Source organism: Coturnix japonica, chromosome 1 (assembly GCF_001577835.2).
Source record: "Coturnix japonica isolate 7356 chromosome 1, Coturnix japonica 2.1, whole genome shotgun sequence".
NCBI classification, from domain to species: Eukaryota; Metazoa; Chordata; class Aves; order Galliformes; family Phasianidae; genus Coturnix; species Coturnix japonica.
In genome coordinates this window covers 1,977,183-2,003,593 of record NC_029516.1, presented here as the reverse complement: position 1 = coordinate 2,003,593, position 26,411 = coordinate 1,977,183, and the positions used below count along the sequence as shown (strand labels likewise).

Genomic DNA, 26,411 nt, shown 5'->3' with positions numbered 1-26,411 from the left:
GAGAAATGCAAAGAAAATCTTATTTATACTGATGGTCAGAAGAGAGGCCAGGGGGACTGCATTCATACCCAGACACACGCAGCCTCAGCATCTGAGGCTTCAGCTCGGTTGCCTCCTAACTCATGTCAAGAGGCACTGAGGTGACAGCAGGCAGCTCCAGCCATCCCCCTCCTTCCCCCCACAGGCCTGGCTCTGATTCTTCTTGCTCAGCTTTCAAGGTTCTTTTGGTTTCTAAAGTCGATCCTTTCTGTATCCTACACCTCTTTTCCCTTCATCTTTCACTGGCGCTGGGAGAGAAACATGAAAGTTGGGTTTCCTCTGCAAAGCAAGGCAATAGGGGACCCATGATTGCGATTACAGTCCTTGAACTAATGATGTGTACAGACTCCAGATAACAGCAGTCTCCACTGGTAGGATGGGGATATCCTGTGTTGTCCTAGCTGTGAAAGAAAGAAAATCTGTTTTAACAGGGGCGTATTTCCTCAGCTGGCATAAACCAGCGTACACTCGATGCCTTTCTAAAGGCCAGGATGGATGACGATAGCCCCAGGATGATTTCCCACAAAGCTTCACAGAATCTGAATGAAACGAGCACGATTCATTGCAAGCCCTTAACAAAGCAAGCACACAGCTTGGTGCTTAAATTTCACCACCATCACTGCTATTTTTGTGTACAGCCAGCCAGAGCCATATTTATTTTTCCCAGCATCATCCCCTGCTTGTTTTACAGGAGCAGGACTTGACATACAGGGTGTCTGACAAATAACTTGCCCAGTGCTTCAAAAAGTCAGCAGCAGAGTCAGGAATCACAGCCTGGTACCGTGCAAATAAACACATCTGTCCTCTGGCTGCGTGGAAAAGTGCAGGCGTGGGATTTAAGGGGTGGTGTTGAACTGGGGATAGGGAGAGAGGTACAAAAAAGGAGCTGAAAACAGAGCCTGTGCGATGAATGTATTTGAGTGGGAGTCAGTGAGTTTATGGTAACTGCATCACATATTCACATTCATCTTTCTTTAAAATATTTTGAGTTTTCTTTACTCACTACCAAGGCAACTAATTCCTGCAGGAAAACAGGGAGAGCTCACACTGAGCAGTTGTAAACAGCAGCGAGCACAGAGCTGTGTGATTTTAGATGCACAGTAGCCAAGTGCCAAGCAGCCAGCAGGTACAGAGAAAACTTCTTGGCATCTGGAAATCTCCTACTGCTGACTCCCAGGCATGCACAAGTCACTGACCATGCAGCATGGTGTCCATTCATGTGCATGGGATCTCAGATGCCGATGGATTGTTGCTGGATGTGGTCAGTGCTGTTGATGTTGGCAGGCATTAAGCTCCTCACATGCGACTCCAGATTTCTCTTGCCCTGAAAGCAGAGTGAGTTATGTGAAGCATCTCAGCTCCCATCACTAACAGTATTGATCTGACAGTATAGGTTTCAGAGCAGAGGCTTGAACCTTTACAGCCCACACTGAGAAAGGACAGCCTTTGTGCATCCTGTGCCAGGCATCCTGCAGTGATCATAGCAGCACGGGGACAGCTTTTGATGTCAGCTTTCCCTGTGGGGCTCACAGACCTCGGGGAGAGAAGGGCTGAAGCTCAGCTGGCTGAGCCTTGGCTTAGTTACAGCATCAATGGTGACCTTGTGGCCTTTGTGAAAAAGCATTCTCAGCCCTCAGGCTGGAAAGGTTGGACACCTCTGTCTGATCTATCCACAGGCACTGACACAGACAAACAAGGTCCCAGCTCCGGGAAGTTCATGGAAGATGGATAACACAACACAGATGTTAATGGGCCATAAGGGAAGGCAGAAGAAAATGTGTGGAAGATACCAGTATCTGACACTTTCCTTTCAAATCTAATTGCTCCTTATCTGGTTGATAGAGTGCTTCCAACATCGGAAGCACAAATCTCCATGGTCTGAATAAAGGAGCGAGGACGTCACCTGCATGACTGACCTATCTCTAACAATGATGCTTCAGTCTTGAGCTTGCAGCCAAATATTCATGACCAACAATACGCACAGACAAGAGCCACATTAACCATATGAGTAAGTTTAAAGCCACCATTGGCACTGCTCCTTGCCTTCTGTTGTGCTTCAAACCATAAATGTTAAGGGTGAGTTTCCATCCCACCAGTCATATCCTGGCCACTTGGCTCTTGCTTGAGACCAATAGGAATGAATAAGCACAGCTTATCTTAAATACATATGGTGAATACACCACTCAGCTTGAACGCTAGTAAAAGCCTGTTGGAAGGGATCTTAAAGACCACCTAACTACTACATGAAGTAGGCTAGAGTTAACTCATTGGGCTCCAAAGGGAAAGAAGGAAGAAAATATGAAGAATGACTTGAGAACATCTCCAGAGGATTTGCACAGACAAAGAATGGCACTATCCCCATACATGTTAAACCTGGCAGCTGCCCTGTTTTTGGTATGGGCGCCTCCAGTATTTCTCCAAGGAAACAGGCAACCATCAGTTGATGCAGCTTCCTGACATGTTGTAAATTCTCCTTATTATACTGACTGCAGTGGTCATGAGTTCCCTGTCTACTCTTACCCTCTCTGGGGAGCTTAGCACTTTGGGCAAGGCCTGATAGTTCCCCATGCAAAAAACACCTGTCCAGAAGTAGTACCGCACTGTTGGTGCCAAGTGTGCAGGACCAAACCCTGCTTCTCCCCAGGGAATCCACCTCCAAACAGGTTTTGAACACTCCCCTCCCACCCCATTTTCTGTCAATGTTCTGATTTCTCTTTCCTGACATATGCAGTGTTGTGTGATTTCGAGTTCTGGATAAACAGTGATAGCAAAGGAGATAAAAAATGCACTTAATTTTCTCTGTTAGTAAGATACATGTGTGTAAGCCTGCCTCCCTCCTTCCCTTTCTTCTGAGCTTTCACTGATTCAAGGATCTGTTACTGGGTGCTGGTTGGAAACAGCTCCTCTGTGTTTACTATCTCTGCAGGAGATATTATTGTCTTTCACAGTGTAAAATTGTGTCTGTTTCCAATTCCAGCCTTCCTTCTTTCTCCATTTCCTAGCTAGAGAATGCTTAGATATCCAAATTATTTTTTGAGATAAATCTTATTGCTTATCTTTCATTTCCAAGGGTAATAAGCATGTGTGCAAGTCAGGGGGCTGTGTTTGGATAGCCTACCCTGAGTGCCTTACCTTGATACTGCAATGATGCCAATATATATATATATATGGAGGAGCAGGATCCTGGTAGCAGCAGGATCATGGTAGCTTCCCCTAGGGAAAGGTAGAGCTGCCTCAGTGCTGTCAAGACCTCACTATATAGAAGAGATTGGTGTGACAAAGGGAATGAAATGAATAGTTCATTTCATCAATAGAGGACACTGAGGGAAAAGGAGCTGAGGGGAAGGTTGTTGGTTTGCAGCCTTAGCTAATAATCTTTGCCACTATTTTGGGTTAGTTACTATTATCCCTATCTAAGGAGACTTGCAGTAGTAGATGGAACAGTGGGAGTGTCCCTGCTCATTGCAAAGAGCAATGAGGATCAGGGTCACAGCAGAGCTAAACAGTCAGAACCAGGATGGGCCATCAGAGCAACTGTTAGTAGAAAACAGGCTGTCACCATCTCCCCAACTCTTTCTGTTTGCTGAGCCAGTGTTGCAGTTTTCATTTCCAGGCAGTAAGCTGGAAATATTTCCTTCTCTGTCTGCAGATGCCAAAGGTGCCTGAGCTGAGACAGAAGCTTTTGGGGGTGGTTCATCACAAAAGGCACCGCAATAAATGCTCTCAGTACGGGAGCAGTTCTGCTCTGAGCATCATGCATGCTTCCTGCCTTCCTCCGCCACACCACGCAGCAGCCTGTCAGGAGTGGGACAGTCATAGCCTTTGCCTGTCAGACTGTGGGATTTCTCTCTCTCTCCCTCTCTCTCTATTCCTTTGGTGCAATGCAGTATTTTCTGCTTTATCTGCTTCACTTGCTGGAGCCCTGTGAGTGCTGGAGAAAAATGAGGGGGTTGCTTTGCAAAGCCTCCCTGCCCACAGCTACGGTTCCTATTGTTGGTGGGTCCATGTTTAGTCCAGCAATTGGGCAGGAGCATGAAGACCATTTCTGCCCCACTTTTGCTGCCTGCTGTTCAAAAACTGAAGGCTGGGAAGAGAGGATCAGTGAAGACATCCAGTGGAGGAGCCCAGTTTCTAGGACATTTGCACCAGCCTGCAGCCCAGAACACATCTAAAAGTGTTTCTTCTTATTTCCTTGAACATTTCTCTCAGGAGGGTTTTTTTGCATGGGTAACTATCAGGAGGTGTTCAAGAAAAGGCTAGATGTAGCACTGAGGGACCTGGCTTATTGGCCATAGTGGTGATGGGGTTAGTGGTTGGCTTAGATGATGTGAGTAGTCTTTTCCAACATTAATGACCCTATGATTCCATGAGTCTGTGAATCTATGATTCTGTGTTTGTTGATGTAGGGAGGGATAAGGGAAGTCGCCAACAGTATGCAGCTTGTCACATGTAGGATGGAGAAAAAAGCAGTTGGGTAAATGCTGATTTTTGCTGGCCAGGGAACGATCCACCTGTACTGATCAGTTCCTTTATGGTGGGCTGACCATGTTATCACCATAGAGAAATGGACCCATGGCTTGACCCTTAGACGTAATTCATAGAATCATAGAATGGTTTGGGTTGGAAGGGATCTCAAAGATCATTGAGCTCCAACATCCCTGCCATGGACAGGGTTACCACCCACCATATCAGGCTACCAAGAGCCACATCCAACCACGAACACCCCCAGGGATGGGGCATCTACAGCTTCTCTGGTCAAAAACATGTTTTGGTGTATTTAACTCATCAAAATGATTGAAAAATTTAAAGCTACTCCCAAAAGGTATTTGGTCTTTGACTCAAAGTTACAAGGTTACTAGTTAGGAAGTGGCAGGTGAACATTCACCATGGGACTCTGTGGGTCACTGTGACAGTTAGACTTGGGGATCCTGAATGCCTTTTCCAACCTAAATGATTCTGTGCTTCTGTGATTCTTTTCTAAGGCTCTCTGTATATCTTTGGCTTTCTAAGTAGATTGCAAATTCAAAATGCTTGGGTAAACTTTGGACGGGGGGGGGTCGAGGGACGGGGCGACGGGGGGGGGGAAAGCCAGGAAATTTTAAAAAGGAAACCAGGCGGCGTATTCCAGCGCCTGTGGTCACGGGATTGCAGGTTGATCTGCCGTGTGCCAGCCGAAGCAACACATTTGGTTGTTTATTTCATGTTAATTGGTTGTACAAGACACAGAGCAGCAAACAGTGTGTAATTGCCAGCTTTGCACGCTTGGTGTACATGTCCTCGATCACCCTCGCTTCTCAGAGCAAAGGAAAGAAGGGGAGGAAGGAAGCGGATGGATGGCACCAACATTGTGTTTCTCTCCTCCTCGCTCCTGTCCACTCTAATGAGGAGCAGGCAGAGTTTCTCCTTCCCCAACAGCCAGGGAGCTTGTTTGAAGCAATTTGGAGGCAATTGAATGAAAAGGAATAAATGAGTGAATATTGCAGTTTATGGATGGCTGAGTCAAACCCACAGGCAGTGATTAGAGGCCCACAGTCCCTCTTATGCCCACAGTAAGAAAATCACTGAATTTCATTCCAATTTAGCTCTGAACAGGAGGCGAACTTATAGTGGGCTGGGTTGTCAGTTATGCCACCTTTTAATATTCATCTGGAGGAAAAACAAAACATATATATATATATATTTATTTTATTTTAAACAGTGTCAGTCAATTTAAAGCAGGTTTCCCTGGCTTCCATCCTCTCCTTCTAGCTGAGTTGCAAAGAAATGGGGGTGGAGAGCACACAGCATACACAAGTGCAACTTCCCTACCCTTTATCCCACCTCCATTTGCCCCACAGATAGATAGTTCTCAACAAGGTCCCTTGTTAGCACTATCTGTGCTGGCTCCTCAGTTTCTTCACCTGTTTACAATCAGCCTGGTGGAACAAAATCAGACTCAAAGAGTGGACAAGATGAGCATGCCATAAAAGAGCTTATCTGAACCTTAATTTCATCACTGCCTCTGTTACAGATTTTCTAAGTGAGCTTAGATAAGCTACCAGAAGGCTTCCCCCCCCCCCCCAACAAGTTTATGCTTGCTGCATTACCATCAGCACTGCTGAAATTTACAAGCAGTGGAATAGTCAGACCAAAACACTCAGTGCTTCATTTGCCTTTGTACATGTACATGGAAATCTGGAGTTTCTTCCAGTGTGAGACTGGGATGAAGACAGGGCTTGCACTAGGCAGGAAAATGCATCTCCATCTTTAAAGAATGCATGGTCTAAACATAAAAAAAAAAAGAAAAAGGCAAGAAAAGGAGAGAGATTCACTGAAGGTCACCTGATATGTAAGTGGATTGGGCACTTATTACAACTATCACAGAATCACAGTGTAGATAGGGACCTCTGGAGATCATCCAGTCCAATCATTGTATTCTTAAGCTTGCTTCTCTCATCAGCGTTACTCGAAAGATTTTGGTTTATTTATTATCAGGGAAAATATACAGTGAGATTTAAAATGTACTTGTCAAGATACAGCTCTCAGAACTGTGTTTCCAGGTCTCATTACACAATGGCTACCATGGCATCCAAATCTGAATCCGCCACATCAATTCTACATCCATTTAGATGGGTAGGATCTTCCACACTCAGCTAAAAATGGCAAACACAACAGAAATCAAGAAAACAGATCCATGAATTTATTATACAAACAAACAAACAAACAAACAAAAAAACCCCTCTAACAGCTTCTGACAAACCATCCAGGTGAGGAAGTCAAATTTCCCACAGTGCCCAACCTGTGGAAGCTCTCATTTAATACCAGAAAAGCAATAGTCATCAGAAGCTTCCACTGGATTTATACAAGGACTCGACTGTAACTTGCCGCAGTCTTTGTGTTTGCTCCTCTCATTGGGATGCAAGATGTTGTGGTCAGATTTTGGGTGGGTCTGCATCACACATGACGAACCAAAGAGCTTTACTAAGCAACTCCAATCATATGACATGGGCCAGGCGAGCTGAATATTGTCACTGTGCTGCTGCAAGCACCACTACTGCCAACTGCAGTGCATCAGGAGACACTTTCCCACCTCCTCTCTCCTTATGAACAGTTTGGAGATCAGCCATGTCCTGGAAGAGGGCCCAGATATTTACGTTCCTGGACCTTGGCTGATGGCAGGCAGTGTTTGGTTTTGAAAACAACTGCTGATTAAACAAAAATTCCCTGCCGAACAAACAAAAAGAATCCTTTCTTCCCCATTTTCTGACCATAGCGTTATATGCATTTTGCTGGGCAAATCTCTCTGCAAACAATTCCAGCAGCAGATGCGCTGCTTTGTCTCATACCTGCACTGACGTTACCAGAGAAATCATGGAGACAATGAGGGAGAAGTTCTTCAAATGGTTTAACTGACCCTCAATAAAACTGATAGATAAAGAGCCACATAATCATCAGTGCTCTCAGTCTCTGAAAGCTTTGATTTCAGTCCAAAACACCTTTGCTTGCAAAACAGCCTTCGCTGGTAATAGCCAAATATCCATCTTACACAGCCCTTTAGAATACTTTCTTTTCCTCAGTTTAGACCAGTGTCATGATCATTCTCCTGTAAGTTACCAATCTGACACCAAAATAGTTCTGTCCAAGAGGACAGAAACATTCTTTCCAATCCCAGCACAGAGTTCTCTTACCCTACAACAGTGCCATAAACATAGATTATATCTGTACTGCAAGCAACCAACCCCACTGCTTTCAGTTTTAATGCAGACTTTATAGAGTGTGGAGCTGTACATGCCCAAATCATTTAAGTCAAAAAAGAAGACAGTGTTTGGGAGCAAAGATAATTCATTTGGAAAATATCAATTAGACATTGACAGCCCTGTGTCTCTTGAGTAGCCCCTTTGTGCCTGCAGAGTCTTGGACTGAATGGACCATATTTCTCCCACCACGTTCTCTTGTGCTTGACTTTGGATTAAATTTGTGATACTATATTTTCAAGGTAATCTGTTGACATAACACCGTATCACACATCTGGGGAGCAACCTAATAGATTTTCCAAGAGGCTTTGCAAACAAAGGTGTATTTTCAGAGTAGATCAGCTGATTACGGAGGTCATCTGAAAATCTGAAAGTTCTCAAGGATCGGGCACTTATTAAAATCAAAATTCTTTGGAAATCTCATACTATAACTTGTTCAATGTGTAGTAGAGACCTATGGCATACCAAGTCTTCATGTTGCCATCTTCTAAATCCTCCCAGTGCCTTTCCATCCTCTTGTTTTGATGAAGCCCTTGGGTATATGATTATTCTATGCAGCTTTTCATCAAGGCATTTAGGAAGAGCAGCAAATCTACCACCACAAATTATTTTTCAAAGAACTCACATTTCTTTTCCAAACAACATCGTTTTCCAATAGTATCTTCAATGCCAAAACCAACAGATTAGTGCCTCAAACCTGAAATTTTTGGATGGAAGTGCTGCTCAGCTGCCCTTAGCCCCGTTTTCCCACAATGTGATAGCTGCCTGGAATATATTCCTAACAATATACCACCAACTCTTTTCAGGAAGACAAACTAGAAAGTCTAGAAAAATGGAGTAAATGTATCTAGGCACCATAATAATATATTAAAGCTAATTTTCTTATTCCTCAGCTTTTCTGTCCCCAAATTAGTATTTTCACTGAATTCCTTCCAAAGAAGTCTAAAGACAGAGGTAGGAAATTCTTCATGAATACAATGGTATTCCTTTTAAAAACTATTAATAAAACAAACAAACAAACAAACAACTTTTTCCTAGTGTCATTCTTTTGAAGAACTAACTTTTAGGTTAGCTTTTATGAAGGCTGCTAACTTAGGATCCCACCTCTGAATGACAGAAAAGATTCTGGATAAATTGAGAGAAGCAATTTCTTCTCTTCTTCCACTGTCATTTCTGATCCTCTCTGCTGAGACAGCCGGAAAGAGATCCAATCTGCTTTGGACAAGGGCCCATCTAACATGATCAGCAGTCCCTGTCATGTTATTCATCCAACAACTGTCAAATATTAATATCCTTCAGTTGATCATTGGTCTGGTTTGGATTGACTTCTAATTCATTGACCCTGAGGTGAAATCTTTGGTATTTCCTTACTATACATGCTTAAGCCAATGGAACTTGCAAAACATAATTACAGGAAAATACTAGTGGATAGCAATGCATCTTTACAGGTATCTTGGGTCCTCAACACCAAGGAGATGCTAAGTCTATTACCAAGGAGATGCTAAGTCTATTAAGGACACCTCTGAAAATTATGTGTTTTGAAGCAGCTAACAAAAAGAAGCATTATTGTGACATATTTCTTGGCAGGCACCATGGAGTATTCTCCCCAAAGGGTTAGTAAATACCCTGTTCACTAGAATTATTTGAAACTGGGTTAGTCTCAGTGAATACAGAAACAATCTTATACTGGCCATGAGATGATTTCATACGTCTTTCTGTCTCTTATTTCTAGCCCTTGCTCCCTTGGGCCATTCATTTCATCCAATGAAATTGCTTTATTTACTGCTCTAAGGCTGACTCGCTTCACTAATCTACAGAACAATGATGCTATCATTAGTTTTCATTCTAGCCACTTGGCCATGCCTCTCATTACAGAGCAGATGCTCACTATGGTTACCAAGAAAGAAGAGAGCTTCATCTGACGTCTACTGAACGTGATGCTGATCGACCTATCTTACCTTTCAGAAGACCTTCATGATGCATATGGCAGGAGATAGGAGAGCATACTCCCACTCATACCCTTTGCAGAGCATGTCTGATTCCAGTCTGATCCCTTAAAAGACAGCAGAAACATCTTACAACAATGAAGAGGGAGGTGAGAAGCCCCCAGATGGTCATCCTCATCCACACTTCTTCATATTATTCCACAGAATAATATATAATAAACCTGGCTGTGTTAGGCCAGCCCAGAGGTTGAACAGAGGTTCAAAGAGTGATCTAGAGAGGTGCTGCCCTTAAACACTTGGGTTCATATGTCTGGTCGCTCTGAGTACATAGGAAAATTTTTCCTATCCTTGCTTCCACTGGGATGAGAACAGGACTGCTTTGCTGCATTCAATTCAAGAAACACAAGGTTCAAAAGCAGCAATGAAGTCAGATAACAAACTGAGAAAAAAAGGAGTTAGCTCAGTTTGATGATGGGGATCAGGGCAGGTTTGCTCAACTGAAAATCCACACAGCCAGCCCCAATGATTCAACAGTGGAAACAGATAGGGAGATTTGAGAGACATCTGAGATCTTGAAACCTTGTCATATGTTCTAGCAATTTACCCCAAGAGAAATAGGAAACTTCATTTCCCCCTCCCCCCTGTTTCACCTTCTTTTTCTAAACTAGGATGAAGCTGAAAGCCCTGCCCATGTACGCATCTCAGTGGTGGAGAACAGTTTTTTGTATGAACTTCATGATGTGGATGTTTCAAAACCAGACAAGATGCCTCTACCCACTTTGTGCTTGCATTTTGGACAAAGAAAAGCAGCTGCCTCAACATTCAAGCCTGCAATGTCGCCCCTAGTTAGATGGCTATTGAACTGCTGTGCCAGCATTTTTTACGGCAGTTTAAAACACTATCAAGGCGGCATCAAACTGCCTTTTACATCCAGACCCAAATGGCTATGGAATGGAGCCCAGAGTGAAATGCTAAATTGGATCCTATCAAATCAGCATCAGATCACACAGGCTAAGCGGTAATGAATGGCTCCTAACGATGGAGTTCATCATTATAAAGTAATGACAAAAGATACATAGCCATTGAGGTCTCCAACAGTGCAACCAGCCGCCACCCATCGCCTATCCCCTCTGCTCTGTCTGCTGCATGCTGACATTTTCCTATTAGGGTGAAGCTCTTTTCTGGGGAGTGTTTTTCTCCCTTTAACTGGCACCAGGTTTCAGGGCTCATTCACAATAAATTATTCAGTCTAAACAGTCACGCAATAAATCTTAAACGGGAAACAATAGATGATTCTCCCTTTAGACACATAGAGCCTACAGAACTAATCTCCTGCTAAGCAGTAGTATGTCCCACCACAGCTGCTGATGGCAAAATTTACAAGGGTAGCATTTGTTTCCTTATGTGCATGTATATTTAGATTGCCCCTGGGCCTCCCCTTCCCAGAGCAACACAAGGTAACTATCACTGCACTTGTGAACTTGTCACCATGGGAGAGGGAAACAGAGAGAAGTTGTGTCATCTCTCTATTTGAAAAAATACTCAGTGATGCAAACTTTCTGTTATTTCACTTACTGAATGAGAGCACTTAGAAGTTGAAGAAAGTGTAGAGTAGCTTTGGTAACTGAACTAGGATTAGCAGTGCTGTATATTCATAGAACCATAGAATCACTTGAGTTGGAAAGGACAATTAAAGGTCATCTACTCCAACCTTCCTGCAATAAACAGGGGCACCTACACCTAGAGCAGGTGCTCAGAGCCTTATCCAGGCTGACCTTGAATGTCTCAAGGAGGAGATCATCCACCACATCTCTGGGCAGCCTGTTTCAGTGCCTCACTGTCCTTATTGTAAAAACTTCTTCCTCATATTCAATCTAAAACTTCCCTCTTTTAGTTTGAAACCATTTCCCCTACAGCTGAGATTCAAGCCTTTCACATAGCTGGTCTTGCATTGATCTTCCTTTAAAATATGGCCTCAGCAAGAAGGCAATGCTATGGAAAGCAATTTTACCCATCTTGAATGTAGAAGTTGCATTTGGAAACAGGTGAAGCTTCAGGCCTACCTGTGGTGCTCAGATCTCTGCACTGTTGCCTAAGCCTATTCCTCCTTTATCCTCCACTAGAATTGAAAGCACAGACTAAGTCGGTAGTATCTGGAGAATGGTGCTGCTCCTTAGAGAAGAGAACCAGCTCAAAACACAGAAAATCCCAGCCGTGGATGTTGTGCCAGAAACCAGATGAAATAACACCATGGCTAGCACAAACTTCGGCCATCCAGTGGAAATAGCTGTCAGTGGATCTTCAGCAAGTCGTATTTCCATTGGCTGAGGACTTGGCCTTCTGTGTTTAAATCTTTCATCACATTGCACACCCACTCCTTCCTGCCATCTGCCAGGCGCGCCATGCCCCGGGCCAAGTCTGGTGCCGGCTGCTTCTCCATACACAGCCCTCCCTACCCCAGATATGCCCAAGTGCTTCTGTATGCTCCAACTGCTTTTCTCAACCCAAGCAAAGAGCCAAGTTGGGAGCTCTGCTGTCATTTCCCCTACCCCCACATCAGCTGTAACAGGAGAGAGCAACTGCTTTGGCTTCTCTTACCTTTCAGGCCCATCTGGAAAACCTCAGACCTCATGCTAAGGGAAATGGAGGAGAGCCAACAGCACCTTTGTGATGTCACCCGGGAAGCAATTTATAGCCTGGAAGCAGGAGGTTTATGTGCATTCATGAAATACTCAGGGCTTCCTTGTTCTCCTTTATGGCTGCAGAGTCCTCTGGGAATGGCATGGACTCCTAATGGATGCTGCATTAGCTAATCCAGTGATTCAATTACTTCTAAATACTCTCTGGTGGCAGAGGCTAGTCTTCCTTCTCACTTACTGGAAATAGTTACTTTTCCAGGGGGAGGGGAGCTTCCATTATAAGAAGCATTCCCCTTTCTTTTTACAGCATTGACTTTCCATAGGTAGTGCTCAGTCTCCAAGGGCACAGATGGATGCAGACCGACTTGAGATCCAACACACCTCTCTCCATTGGGCCAGTTGCAAATCTATTATTCTATCTCCAGCACCACAAAATCATAGAATCATTAAGGTTGGAAAAGATCATTATGATCATCCAGTCAAATCATTAACCCATCGCTACCATGCCCACCAAACCATGTCTCTAACAGATGTGTGAAGAAAGCTGATCATAGCAGCTCAGTACAAGGATGACCTGAATGTCACCAGTTTATGGGAGGTTGCACACATGTGGCTACTATGGATGAAGAAAGAGATGACACAACTCTAGGCTTGTCAGTCCAGAACAGCATCCTGATGACATGGATGAAGCTGACCCATCTATTTGCTACATAGTTATCCCTCAACTGAACACCACTTAGTCAAGGTCAATAGATGGAATGACAGAATATGGGTATCAGCCTGGACTGACTCTTATCCTAGCAATCATGACTTATTTTGCTGTCCAAATTCCTTCTGCAGTTTTAATTGGGTGTTTATTCATTTCTTGTTCTAAGATCTGCCTTTGATGATGGATACAATTCAATGGTGCATTCAGAGAGTCACTGTCTTTGGTACAAGCATAGGCAGCAGAAACTGTGTATCATACTGCAAATCCATGCTCTGTTAGCTAGTACTTTGCTGTATAGACAGAGCTTTGTAAGCCTAAGAAGAGCATTAGTCCTAGTTCTTGAAAGCACAAATGAGATGAAAGACAAATTCAGTGTGAATAAGATAATCATGGCAGCAAAGAACAGGACTGACACTGTAATGAAAGAGGGCAGTAACCAGATTCTGGTGAATACACACACACAAAATACTGCACCCCTCTGGAAAGTAATCAGCCGGATCACAGGAGGGTCTGCTGTGTCTCAAGTGGTTTTTACATGATGATGCACTTACTTGTTAGAAAGAGACAGAAAAAATGAGGAAAGATTTGCACAGAATGGGAGTATCAGTTGTGATTCCTTTTGATTTTTCAGGGATGAGCAATCAAAGGAAACCCACTTTTGGCTTTTCTTGCACATTAGAATTGCTATATTCGTTTTTGACCAGGGAAATATTAGAGGATATACAAAAGACATTGTCTGCATAGCTCAAAAGGAAAATATAAAATCTCTCGAGCTTTTACCAAAGCCTTCATATGGTCAAAGGCAAAAGATGTTCATACTTCTTTCACAGTCTCAACGAGCAGAAGTGATATTATATAAAAATACATATATGCACAAACACAAGTACATATGAAATATTCTCAAATCAGTAACACTTTACTGGGGAGAGGAATCAGCATTTCCAACACATTGTTGCAGAGCATGGAGTCAAGTGATGTGGAACTACGTTAATTACAATTTTAGTTAGTTTTTGTCCCAGGCTGGAGCTGTGAGGGAGGAATTGCTATTTGCAAGTGGTTTAACGCCCTGCTGCTGCTGATCCTGAGCTTCCAGCTCAGAGGGGCAGGACAAGAGCTGTTTGCAAGCAGTTAAGCTTGCTGCTGCTGTACAAAAAAAAAGGTCAGCAGTGAGCATTTGCCTAAGTGTCTTTCCCAGGAGCATTGCATGAGAAGGCAATTCAAATCCTGGTTAATCTTCCCATCCAAACAGCACAGAACAGAAACCCAAGACTCTGGCCTTCAGCACTGTTCTTACACTTTCAGAAAACTCAAGCTCAGATATTAGACTTCTGTTTCCGGAAAATACAAGAAGCCTTTTGTATGAGGAGAACACTCAGGCTCAGTGCATGAAAGACTTTAAGATAAAGGCTGTCTCCAACAGGCTGTTTGGATGGAGTCACTTTGTATTGTAGAAGAACGGTTTTGGGGCTGGCTCTGTTTAATTCTTTACTGATGATCTGGATGAGGGAATTGAATGCCATCTCAGTAAGTCTACAGATGACATCAAGTTGGGAGGATGTGTTCATCTGCCTGAGGGTAGGAAAGCCCTACAGGGGGATCTGCACAGGACAGATTGATGCTGGATTGATGAGCTGAGGCCAATGGGATGAGCTTCAACAAGACCAAGTGCTGGGTCCTGCACTTTGGTCACAATAACCCCACATAATGCTACAGGCTTGGAGCAGAGTGGCTGGAAGACTGTGCAGAGGAAAAGGATCTGGAGGTGTTGGTTGATGATCAGCTGAACATGAGCCAGCAGTGTGTCCAAGTAGCCAAGAAAGCCAATGGCATCCTGGCTTGTATCAGCAGTAATGCAGCCAGCAGGAGCAGGGAGGTGATCATCCCTCTGTACTCAGCCTTGATGAGGTTGCACCTCAAATGCTGTGGCATTTGAAGAGGTATGGGGAGAAAGCACTGCAACACAGGTCAAGCAGAAGATGCCACAGATTCAAGGAGAAACAGCCTGAAAATTCAGAAACAGCCAAAAGAATATATAGTTTTCACTGTAGAACTAGTCTGAAGAGAAGAAATTATGTATGAGGAGTGATGGAATGGTGGGCTTGCATTTGGTGGTCAAACATGCAAGATACGAAGCAATGGAAAAGGCTGCCCAGAGAGGTGGTGGATGCTCCATCCCTGGAGACATCCAAGGTCAGGCTAAACAAGGCTCTGAGCAACCTGATCTAGCTGTAGATGACTGAGTTCATTGCAGAGGAATTGTCCCAGATAATCTTTAAGGGTCCCTTCCAACTCAAAAAAAGCTGTTGATGACTGAGGTCTGCTAACCCAGAAGCTACAGAGGTCTTGAAGTGTAGATAATCCCATAGTAGTGGAGACTATTCAGCCACAAGAACAGGAAATCAGGCAATGGACATGTCAAAAGGTAATTAAGCTGTTTCCTGTGGCATGTGGATTTAACTTAGGGCCACAGTGAGGTATTTTAGTTCAAGAGGTGAATGTTTCTGACTTATGCTATCAAGGCTGTAAGACTTTCTTCTCTGCTGTCATTGTACAGAAGCAAGCAGGCTGTGAGCAACCACCCTACTGTACATACTCTGAATATGGAACTTACATTCTTCCCATAACTATAGGGAATCAAGATTTGGTGACCCCATACATCTCCATGGGGAAGCCTTCTGTGTACCACAGCTTATGCCTAAGCCATTCCTATGAATGTCAATGTGAAAATGGCCTTAATTTCATGAAATTTTGGAGGAACTAAATTCTGTGTTCCCACCCTGCAGCCATAAAGTACTTCTTAACACTCCATAGCAAACCTCGGGCACATACAAAGAACCACAGCCATAGAATGTGAGAGGAGGACCAAGGACATTGCCTAGCACTGCATGTGCACCCTGTTGAAGGCAATGATGGAGTTAATACAGCTCCCATCTACATGTTGAGCAGGCAGCTTGCCAGAGGCTCGAAGTCTGGTAAATAAGCAGGCACATCTTGGCTCACTGGGAACAGATTGTTAACTCAGTTCAGCTCGGGGTGAGACACACTGCCGAGCGGCTGTCATTAGCAGAGAGGATTCAGTGGTCATGACTGCATGTCATTGCTGCAGCCAGAGCTGCATGGGACTGGAGACCTGGTAAGAGGAAATGGATTTGGCTCTTGACCAAGACTGGCGATACTTACTCCATAAGCACTCCCATTCCCTGTTTTGGTGTACCCTGCTGTTCAGTGGGTGTTTCACACTCCTTCCCTGGCAACCAGCCTACTAGCAAGCAAGTCTGATACAGTCACTATAATTTCTCAAGGCCTCAAGACCTTCCCTTCTTGCTGATCCCAACACAACCACCACCAGATTTATAAGTATAGCTGTCCTGTGGACTATGGGACAGAGACCCCAAGCATCATCATCTTGGCTGACAAACCACAGCAGAAACAATGTACTGGGTGGTCGAGGTTGAACTGCAGCACAATCAGTTTAACTGAGGAGTTACACAAAAATAGCAAATCTTGTAGAGATGAAGGTGAAAGTAAAGGAGAACATCAACCACCCTCTCTCCAGACAGTCAGCTCATCATAATGGCCAAGGCCACTCATGGTTACACAGCTTTCAACCTCTGCCCACCAAAGAAACATCTCCGCAAGATAATGGACAAGGTCCATGAGGGAATTGGTTTCTACAGTATCATTTCTGGGACTAAAACACTTGCTGGGTTTGTCTAGTGGAGCCACCTCATCAGCTCCCCTTCTAAAATTCCCCAAATCAGAGAACATGACTGTCAAGAAACGTGATTCTTACAGGGGCAAATTCTGGAATACAGTCGGTTTAGAGAAGCAACCAGCAAGCCAACAGCTTGCCCTTGATGTTCTCTTGATCTGGAGCAAAAGCACTGAATTATAGACTTATTATCTGGGTTAAAGAAAAAAATCCATCAGAAGTCATTGGCATAGGGCACACAGTGCAATTTGGAGCAGTTTCAGTTCAGTCCAGCAGAAGCCAGTGGGGACTCCATCTGCTCCAGCCAGCTTGTCGCAGTGCCTCGCTTGTAATTTATTTGTGTGTCCTCAGTGCAATTATGAGGATCTACATGGGAACTTTTTCTCCATTTCGTTTGCTCTCGGCATGCCGTGAATTCAAAGCCACGCTTCCAACATCACGGAGTGTTAGAACAGCATCGGTTGCAGTGTCACGAAATCAACTGAAAAGTTTGCAGAGCCACAGCAAGACAAGCAGGCTCATTTTTTGCAGCTGATAAAAAGCCTGAAGAGCATTTTTATTAAATCCATTGAGAGAAACACCAGGATCAGTGACAGAAGGGGAGAAAGGGTTGTTATGGAGAAAAATCCTCTCTTAAACCAGACAGACATCTTGGAGAGAGACTCAGCAGAGGCATGGTGAATTATGGAAAATTACCAACAGCTTCTAAGTAGGAAATGACCACAGCTCTGTAACAAACCATTTGTATAAAAAATACATATACACTAAAGCCCCACTAGGAGATGGAAATCAAACTGTGTAAGAATACGGCTCTATCACCGACTACACAGTAATCAGTGAACAAGACTTCCTATAACTCAAACAGCAGAGCTTTTGGGGTAGAAAGGTTGTGAATTTTATTTCTGCCAAGCTGTGAGTAGCTATGATGCATAGCAGAGAAACAACTGTACTGAAAGCTTTCTTGGGCAGGATCTGTCTCATACCACACTGGCTGTCTAGTTTGCTCTTAGATGATATAGTAAGATACTGCAATAAGGAGATGAGTCCTTCTGCAGGCAGATAGGCTTTTCTTGCCAGCTAAACCCAAACCAGACCCCACCAGACTGATTTTCAGCAGCCAGCTTAGTCTCTATCCCTGACCAGTTGTAAAATCATAGAATTATAGAATCATTTGAGTTGGAGGGGACCTTTAGAGGTCATCCAGTCCAATTGCCCTGCAATGAACAGGGACACCTACAGTTTGATCAGATGCTCAGAGCCTGTCCAGCTTGACCTTGACCATCACATCTTTGGGCAACCTGTGCCATTATAAAGAACTTTTTCCTCATACCCAATCTAAATCTCCCCTCCTTTAGTTTAAAACCATTTCCCCTTGTTCTATCACAATAGTCCCTCCTGAAGAGTCTGCCTCCTTTCTTATAGCCCCTCCTCTCTTATTGTCACCTGAACATGATTCAGCATTGCCCCCTACTTTCCCAAAGCCCTTCCTGAGCATGTTGCCTGATGCCAGCCTCTGCTCCTGCCCTGCTCCTTGATTTTAGTACACAATACCTTGATGGTGTTGTCACCTCCTACCTAAAATCTCAGCCAAATGCAGAGTTTGGTAGAAACATTGCCAAAGAGAGTAATGAGTTAACACTGAAGAAACTAAATGCAACTTGGCCAAGTGACTTTCCCTTAGGGAGCCACTGTCAAAGAAGTCTTCACCACTGCAAAGGATTTGACTGAGGCTCGGTGGAGTTGATCAGATAGAAATGATCTTTCACTCTCAGACCAGCCCTGACCCTCCCTCTCAATTCAGGTGGAGAAAGGGTTTGTAAAGAGAAATCTTTCTCCTTTTGAAATGCATCTTCTTCCATGCTACAAAGTGTTGTTCCCACCTTTACAAAGCCTGTGCAAAGTAGAAACAGGCAGCATAGCACAACATTTCCCTGGGAAACAGACTCCCAAGGAACAAGTTATACCATTTGCTGCAAGTGAGCTTTAAAGGAGAGGAAGCCTTTGTTTCTCAGATCCTTTCAGGTGCTGATCAATAATGAAGCTTCAAACCTCCACAAATACGCCTTTCCCTGAAGTCAAACCAAGCCTTAAGGCTGCCTTTGCTCTTTCTGATGATGGGCAGCCTTTCCTCCAGTCCTGTTCCATCACCTCTTTCAGAGTGGCTCTTTCAGAGGACCCACGGTCAGCACATTCAGTATTCAAGCCAGCAAACAGCAAGCCAATTAGCAAGAAGGGATGGCTGCTGTGGGAGCAATGACTGATCCTAAAAGCAGGTGAGGATGACATGGTGGTGACACAGGGAAGCCCATCTCAATCCCAGCTCCACATCCATCTCATTCATAATGCAACTGGGATGTTCACTTGCTTTTCCCTGTTGCTTTCGATGTCAGATGAACAGGAAAATCATTGATCGTTAGCAACAACAGATAGAAGGATCCCAAGGACAAACTTTATGTTGTATTCATAAAGTCATCTATCTTCTCAGGCCGTCTGTCTTCCTGTGGTGGTCCCTCTCCATGTAGCATCTTTAAAAATACAGTTTTGATTTCAACAGTTCCAAAAATCAAGGTCTCCTTGTGCTAGACACAACACAGATTAAGCAGATCCTCTCTGTTCTGTAACGCTTAACATTTATATAGTCAAGACAAGGTGTGAAGGGAACTAGGGACACAGGGAGGTGAACCAACTTGCCAAAACCATGCTGAAAATTACTCTCAGGGATGAGAATACCACCATGGTATTCTCAGCTGTGGTATTCTTCTAAGAAAGGGTGGCCAGCACTGGAACAGGGAGGTGCCCAGGGAGGTGGTGGAATCATCATCCCTGGGGGTGTTCGAGAAAAGGGTAAATGTGGCACTGAGGGACATAATGTAGTGGGTATGATCATGGTGGGTTGATGGTTGGACTAGGTAATCTTAGTGTTTCTTTCCAAGCTTAATGATTCTATGATCTTCAGTCAGAGGCAAAATCTCTACAACGTGGTGGAATTGTCTCTCTAGTAGTAATAAGTTTAAATACTCCAAGCACTGAGTGCCTGTCATTCCTCCCATAGACTGTCCTGCACCCTGATCGTTAGGAGCTGATGTATTTAACATCTAGCTTGAAGCATTATTCCCTTTTAGTCATAATCTGGTTTCCTGTACAACAGCTTTCTTTCTTCTGGTTTTTATACACTCCATATATCTTTTCTATCTTAGGATGTGTCCCTGCTCGTCATTGCCTTGGAAAACTGCATATCTACTCCTTGACCCTCTCGTTGTTCCTCCCTGAGCTCACTCTGCTTTGTCAGTCATACAGGTTAATCATAGAATCACTTGAGTTGAAAAGGAACTTAAAGGTCATCTAGTCCAACTCCCCTGCAGTGAGCAGGGACACCTACAGCTTGATCAGGTTGCTCAGAGCCTGCTCCAGCCTGACCTTGATGATACCATACCAAGGTACCAGTACTGGCACTACAGTGCTTTGGAAGTAGCTACACAGGAGAGAATGTAATTATTTGAAGATAATTGCAGAGAATGGTGCTTTCCATCCCAAAGACACACCAGCACTTCCCTGGTTACTGACCTGCAGTGCAGAGACCTTGCACATCATGGCAATACAATTAAGACTTTGTAAAGTTGGGTCGCCTTAAAGCAAGGCACCAGGCTGACAGCTTTTTCTCATCAAGTACAGTGGGATCAGCAATGCCTTTCAGATACAGACCATCTCTCACCATGGATTTAGAAGAGTTAAACATCTCTGATCTCATTTACAGGGTTGGAACTACATGATCTTTAAGGCCCCTCCCAACCCAAGTCATTCTATGATTTAGAACCTGTAAACACAAACCATAACTCCTGATATCAGTCCAACATTGTCAATACTTTTGGCCAAAGCTTTATATAATTGCTGAATAAAAGCATATATTTGAAACAAACCTCTCTGACTGCACCATATAGTGATGAGAAAATCCTTCCTTTGGAACCATCCTAAGGGTTTTGTGCAGCATTGCCCATCTGTGCAGACAGAACCTAAACACAGACATTGCTGTATTTTTTTCCCCTTCTTTTTTTAAATCTGGTCTTGTACAAAGGTAGTATGTATGCTCTGCAGAACTGGCAAAGAATTAGATCTCAAAAGGATCTTCATTTAGTCTGCTACCCTGTAATGCTTTTTACTAATGACTCAGACAAGGGAGATCATTGAATTTGCTGGAGATAATGACATAAGGGAAGTGGTTAAGACTCAGATGGACGTAACCATTTTCCAGGCTGATCGTAATAGAGGAGTATACAAAATCTAATGTGGCTAAGCATGAAGTGAAGCACAGGGGTAAGAATGGTCTTCAAGCTAAGCGCATTTGAAATAGTGCTGAATTAGTAATGTGAGCTAGATGTATCAACAGAATCAACTCTTCCCATCTTGCTCCAATGTATAGTGATGCAAAATAATGTCTAGAGGGTCAGGCATCCCCAGGAGGTCAACAGGAGAAGCAGGTGAGGGCAACAGCAGGCTCAGCTAATGACCTTTAAGATAGTTAGAGGGAGACTCATTTGCTCCAGCTTTTCCTGATGCCAAGCATCATTCTCAGCTGCTACTTAAGCTGTCAGGCGACTCCGGCTGCTCACACCCTCTTTTCTGATCTTTATTACTTTGCCAAACTTTAATTGGTCCAGCTGATGCTTCCCAAGCTGGGTGTCTGCTGCAGGCAGGCAAGTTGGTTGGTTAGCTGTGTTATTGTGACAGAGGAGGTGGAGGCAGGAAGGAGGAGAAGAAACCCTGGTTTCAGTAAGAACTGAGTGAAACTTGTTCCAAAGCAAAATGCACCAAACAAAGCAATAATAATAATAAAAAAAATCATACAGCTTTTGGAGGGGGAAAGCATTGCCTCTCCCCTGCTTTGGAGTAAGGATTTGATGTGAGAAAAGATTTTGAGTCATTTTGATTTCTGGGGAATGTTCCCACTCCCTGTGGGTTATACATTTATATATTTGTTAAGCTGAAAACCTCAAAAAACTCTGTTGTTGTTGTTTGTTCCCATTTGCTCCAGAAAATGTTGTTAGTGCTTAGTGTCTGCATCCCCTAGCAGTTTGTTTGTACTAACTTGCTCATTCCCCTCACCCATACCAGAAAGCAGCTGGATAAACCAGGAACACTTGAATGTTTGCCAACCCACAGAGTTAAGGGCTTCTCCTGCTACAGTCTCCTCTTACTTAGAGCAAAACTACGTCCCCTCTTATTTTGGAGCATAGGAAATTCTCCCCATAAACTCAATAATGCCCCTTCTTGCTTCCCAGGAAACATTTAAAGAAGGAGAAGAAAGACCATTATACAAGCAGAGGTGTTGGACAAGAGGATCTAGGATAAGATGGACAGACATCTGTTGCACTCCAAATCATGCCGAGACATCATTTTGGGGCAGTCCTAGTGAGCTTGGAACAAAAACTCAGCAAGGATTATGATAACATCTTGGTGACCACACACCAGTGCTGCCAGCCCAAGCTCTGGATCATTAGCTCTCCAGCACAGACACAGCCTTGTGATCCCATCTCACGTTTTCTCTGCTGTCAGCAGCCATAGAAAAGGTATTTATCCTTGCATGCCGATCAACATTGTGGTCACTGTTGTGCGAGGGGGGTAAGAGTTCTATGGGATTAATCTGAGAGACATGTTCTAGTGACAATGGAGAGAGAAGAGGAGGAGAAATTCATGAAAATGTAGCCTTTTTCCTTAAAAATAAATGGGAGAAAAAAAAATGAGGATGCTTCCTACAAGCCCAAGATAGAAGAAAACTGAAGCTTTAAAACTAAAACTAGGAAATTCCCAAAGTACCAAAATACTTATGTAGGCTGCTATGAAAGTAATGCCTCCTATTTAACTCCATGAAAATTACAACAGATACAATGAGCGCCATAACATTATTTGAGAGAGCAAATTCTCAGCTACAAAATGCTGTTTTTCAATGTAGTCGTCATCATTAGCTATTTATTTTTGCCAGTGATGAAAAAGATCCTGCATGCTGTACTAATAATAATCCGCACCAGTGGAGGTAACCCACTGTTTCACAGCTGCTATGACGGCATCATTGCTGAAATGCACTACCCAGCACTCAATATTAGGTCTCCATAAATGCTCAGCAAGCGCCAATGAGTATCAAGTATAATTTTTTTTCAGCAATGGGGGAATTCAATTCCACCCCTTTGTTTCATGCACACATCCATGCCATACACCATTTTGACAGATTGCTCCTCTGCTGCCACTGTCTGACGGCAACAAAATGTAACAGAATATTGGTTGGAAGGTTCAACCTCTACAGCCATCCCAACATCTGTCCCTGATGTCCTGGGCCAACATCATAGTACAATAGGAGGCATTACTTTTTGACCAGCCCTTATGCTTTAACTCAACCTCCTTTATATACTCATATATCATAATTTTAATTACGTGGTTGGCTTAGTGTTCTTTCCATAACTTGGCTTGCAGGATACAATGTGCTTATTGAATTAGGCGCTAAGTTTTCCCCTGCCATTCAGCAGATAACCCTATCCCTTAGTTTTCTGCACGCTATATGAATCTTGTTCCAAGGACAGGCTTATAAATTACAAATCCTTTTCTCTGGTGATCCTCCATGCCAGAAGTTTTGCTAGTGTGAATGAATTTATTTTCAAAACTCTTGTGAAATAAAGCTGTGGTAAAATCCTCACAGTAAATGCTAGGAGGGGAGACAGATAAAAAAACACTTATCCATTATGACTGTTTGATTTCAGCTTGCCATGATCCATTTCTTTTCAATAGGTTAGCTTTTTTTAGAGCTTTCTTTGTTAGATCTCTTAGGTGACATTCATTTTATTTGCAGTTTTAAGTGTTCAACATTTCTACGAAATAGACTGGTTGATCTCAAGGAATGTTCAACAGAGATTTTGCTTTGAATTACTTTCCCTATGTGCATGACTAAGGGATGTGTGTGGAGTCAGGGCTGGAGGAAGACTGGCCACAAAACAAAAATTGCGTGTTGAAGGAGAAGAATAATTAAGGCTGCAGTTAAAAAATAGCTTTAAAAATGAATCTGAGATTATCTTCAACAGATGAGAGGAGAAGAAGAAGAAGAGGAACTCAAAAATAGAACTATAGAATTATAGAATTCTATCTTTGAGGTCCTTTTCAACCCAGGGCATTCTATCCAGTTTCAACCCCCCTGCTATGTGCAGGTTTGCCAGCCACTAACCAGGCTGCCCAGAGCCACATCCAGCCTAGCCTTGAATGCCTCCAGGGATGAGGCATCCACAACCTCCTTGGGTAACTTGTTCCAGTGTGTGTCCACCTTCTGGGTGAAAAACCTCCTTCTAATATCTGACCTAGATATCCCCTGTCTGGGTTTTTATTGTCCTCAACCCCCTTCTGAGTTTTATCATCTTCAAGTGAGCACTCAAACTTTGTTACCAGTCATTCAAAACGCTATCCTAATCTTCAAAAGCCTTCATGCTCCATTTTGTTTTTCTATCAAGAAAAGGTTTTACAACAAAATTTAAAACCAGCTTCATATTTCTCTGTTTGAACCTCAGCACCAGCTTTTCTCCCTTTGGTACCTCATCCACCTCAATTCTACCTGGTGCCAGTGGGCCCTGCTGCAGACCACATCCTTCATACCTCTACTGTGAGAGAGATAGGACCCTTTTGAAAAAATCAAGCCTTAATGAGTGTTTTGCTTCCCTTAATGAGTCTGTAACAGTAAAGATTTGGTAAATCTTCATGTTTTTGGAGAAAATGCAGCAATGTCAACAGAAAAGAAGAAAGTACACAATTGCAGCATAACAGAGCTTGGCAGGGACCTCTGGATGTCCTGGTCCAGCTCTGACTTGGAATCAACTACAAAGTTAGATCCAGCTATGAAATTAAATGGAGTTGCTCAAGGTTGAGCTTTGGCTTTAGCAGAGAAGTAATCGCCATATTGGTGGAGACATTTGAGGTCAGGCTGGATGGGGCTTTGAAAAACCTGATCTAGCTGTAGATGTCCCTGTTCTTTGCAGGAGAGTTGGACTAGATGACCTTTAAAGATCCCTTTCAACTCAAATGATTCTACAGTTCTATGTTTCCTGTGCAAAGTCTCACAAGCTATGGGACCCCACAGGCTCTTCTGTTTCTTCTCAGGAGGTCTGTGACTGTAAGCATGCTCCATTTTAACAAGAGCAGTATTTTGCCTTGTCCTCACCTGTGAGCCATGCATGTCTCCACCTATTGCTCTAATTTTTAAAAATGGCCTAGCATTATGAACTGTTACCAAACTTACTCTATGTTGCAAATGAGATAAGTGCAAACATTTACTCCTCTCTCTAAAAAAGTTCACACATTCTCTGTCTAAAACACCAATATTGAATTACATTCATTAGTGCATCCAAGATAATGTGATGCCAGAGAAATAAATAACAAGAGTGTAACCAGCCAGATATATTAGAAAGGGGATTCAGCAGGCCAAGCGAGCATCTCAAGAGATGCAGCCTACATGATAGCCTCTTGTCCTCTACCATTGTGCAATTAGAGCCTTTATCACAATGTGTGCACCCACGTGGGCACTGGCAAACAACATCCTGCCCTTTCCCAATTTTGGAGAGCTCATTTCTGTAGCCCTAATGTCCTTTTAATGTAGAATTTTGGACGTAATTATTTATTTACATGACCGTGTAGCCTGTAGGGTCTTGCTTACAAGAGTTGCGTGAGATGACTGTGATTACTCAGCCTTTGCAGAAGATGATTAAAACAGCGTGACTAAAGTGTTTAAAGTGATCTGTCCTAAAAAGGGCAATGCATAAAGTGCCCTCTTCCTGCACGCTGCAGCTGCTGTCTGTGCTCAGAGACAGATTTGTTAACTATGATGACAAAAGGAAGTTCTTTCTTTCCCTTTTCATCAGCTTGGCAGTAATCACATACAGCACGCGCTGGGTTTTACTCCTTCCAGTGGCCCACTTGGATTGTTGACTCATTTCCAGGCAGCTACACCTTCACCAGCCTCTTGACAGCAGCATGGTGGGAGACAGGTCCCCAAAGGCATAATTTGAAGACAGTATTTTTTACAGAGCTGTCAAGATGTTCTTCATTTGGGCTGCCGAGCCGTTATTACCCGTGACGTGTTGTAAGACAGAGAGGACCCAACTCGCTTCTCAGATTTCAGGATGAGTTTGCAAGACGGATAGAAAAAAAAAGCCAACACAACGCAAACCAAAATAAAAAGAGCTCTTCACATCAGCGTGGAGCTTATCTGAGCTGCAACTTGCCAAGTGAGATAAACGAGGGCCCTCGCAAATCTGATTATCGCCGTCATTTCTGAGGCTTGATACCATCTTTAATCCACGGGCCGCTATGAAATTAAACTGGCTGATCTGTTCAGATAGAGGCACGGGTTGAATAGCTGAAGGATGAAAAGGAAGGATGTAAAAGGGGAAGATGAAGGAATTTCTTTTTATCGCCTGGTTTATACTAAGTTGGCCTGAATATTCCTTGTGGGTGGTAGAGATTGGTAGGAGGGAAAAAACCCACAGAAATAGGAAGTCTCAATTTGGGGTAGAGGAGTCTTTTCCCTAAACAGCTACAATGTTTGTTCACAACCATATCTGAGGCAGCACTTTTAGCATTCACCTGACTTCTTTTTTTCCCCACAGA

The 26,411-nt window shown here is 43.4% G+C and overlaps 1 long non-coding RNA gene across 1 annotated transcript; it reads right to left on the bottom strand.

Annotated features, from left to right (window-relative positions):
- Positions 1–677: 677 nt before the first annotated feature.
- LOC107313081 lies at positions 678–12,681 on the bottom strand. Its single transcript, XR_001554807.2, has 3 exons — positions 12,317–12,681; positions 9,731–9,825; positions 678–1,363 (listed from the first exon to the last, which is right to left on the bottom strand). It is a non-coding gene; the product is annotated as an uncharacterized LOC107313081 (long non-coding RNA).
- Between the last annotated feature and the right edge of the window lie 13,730 nt (positions 12,682–26,411).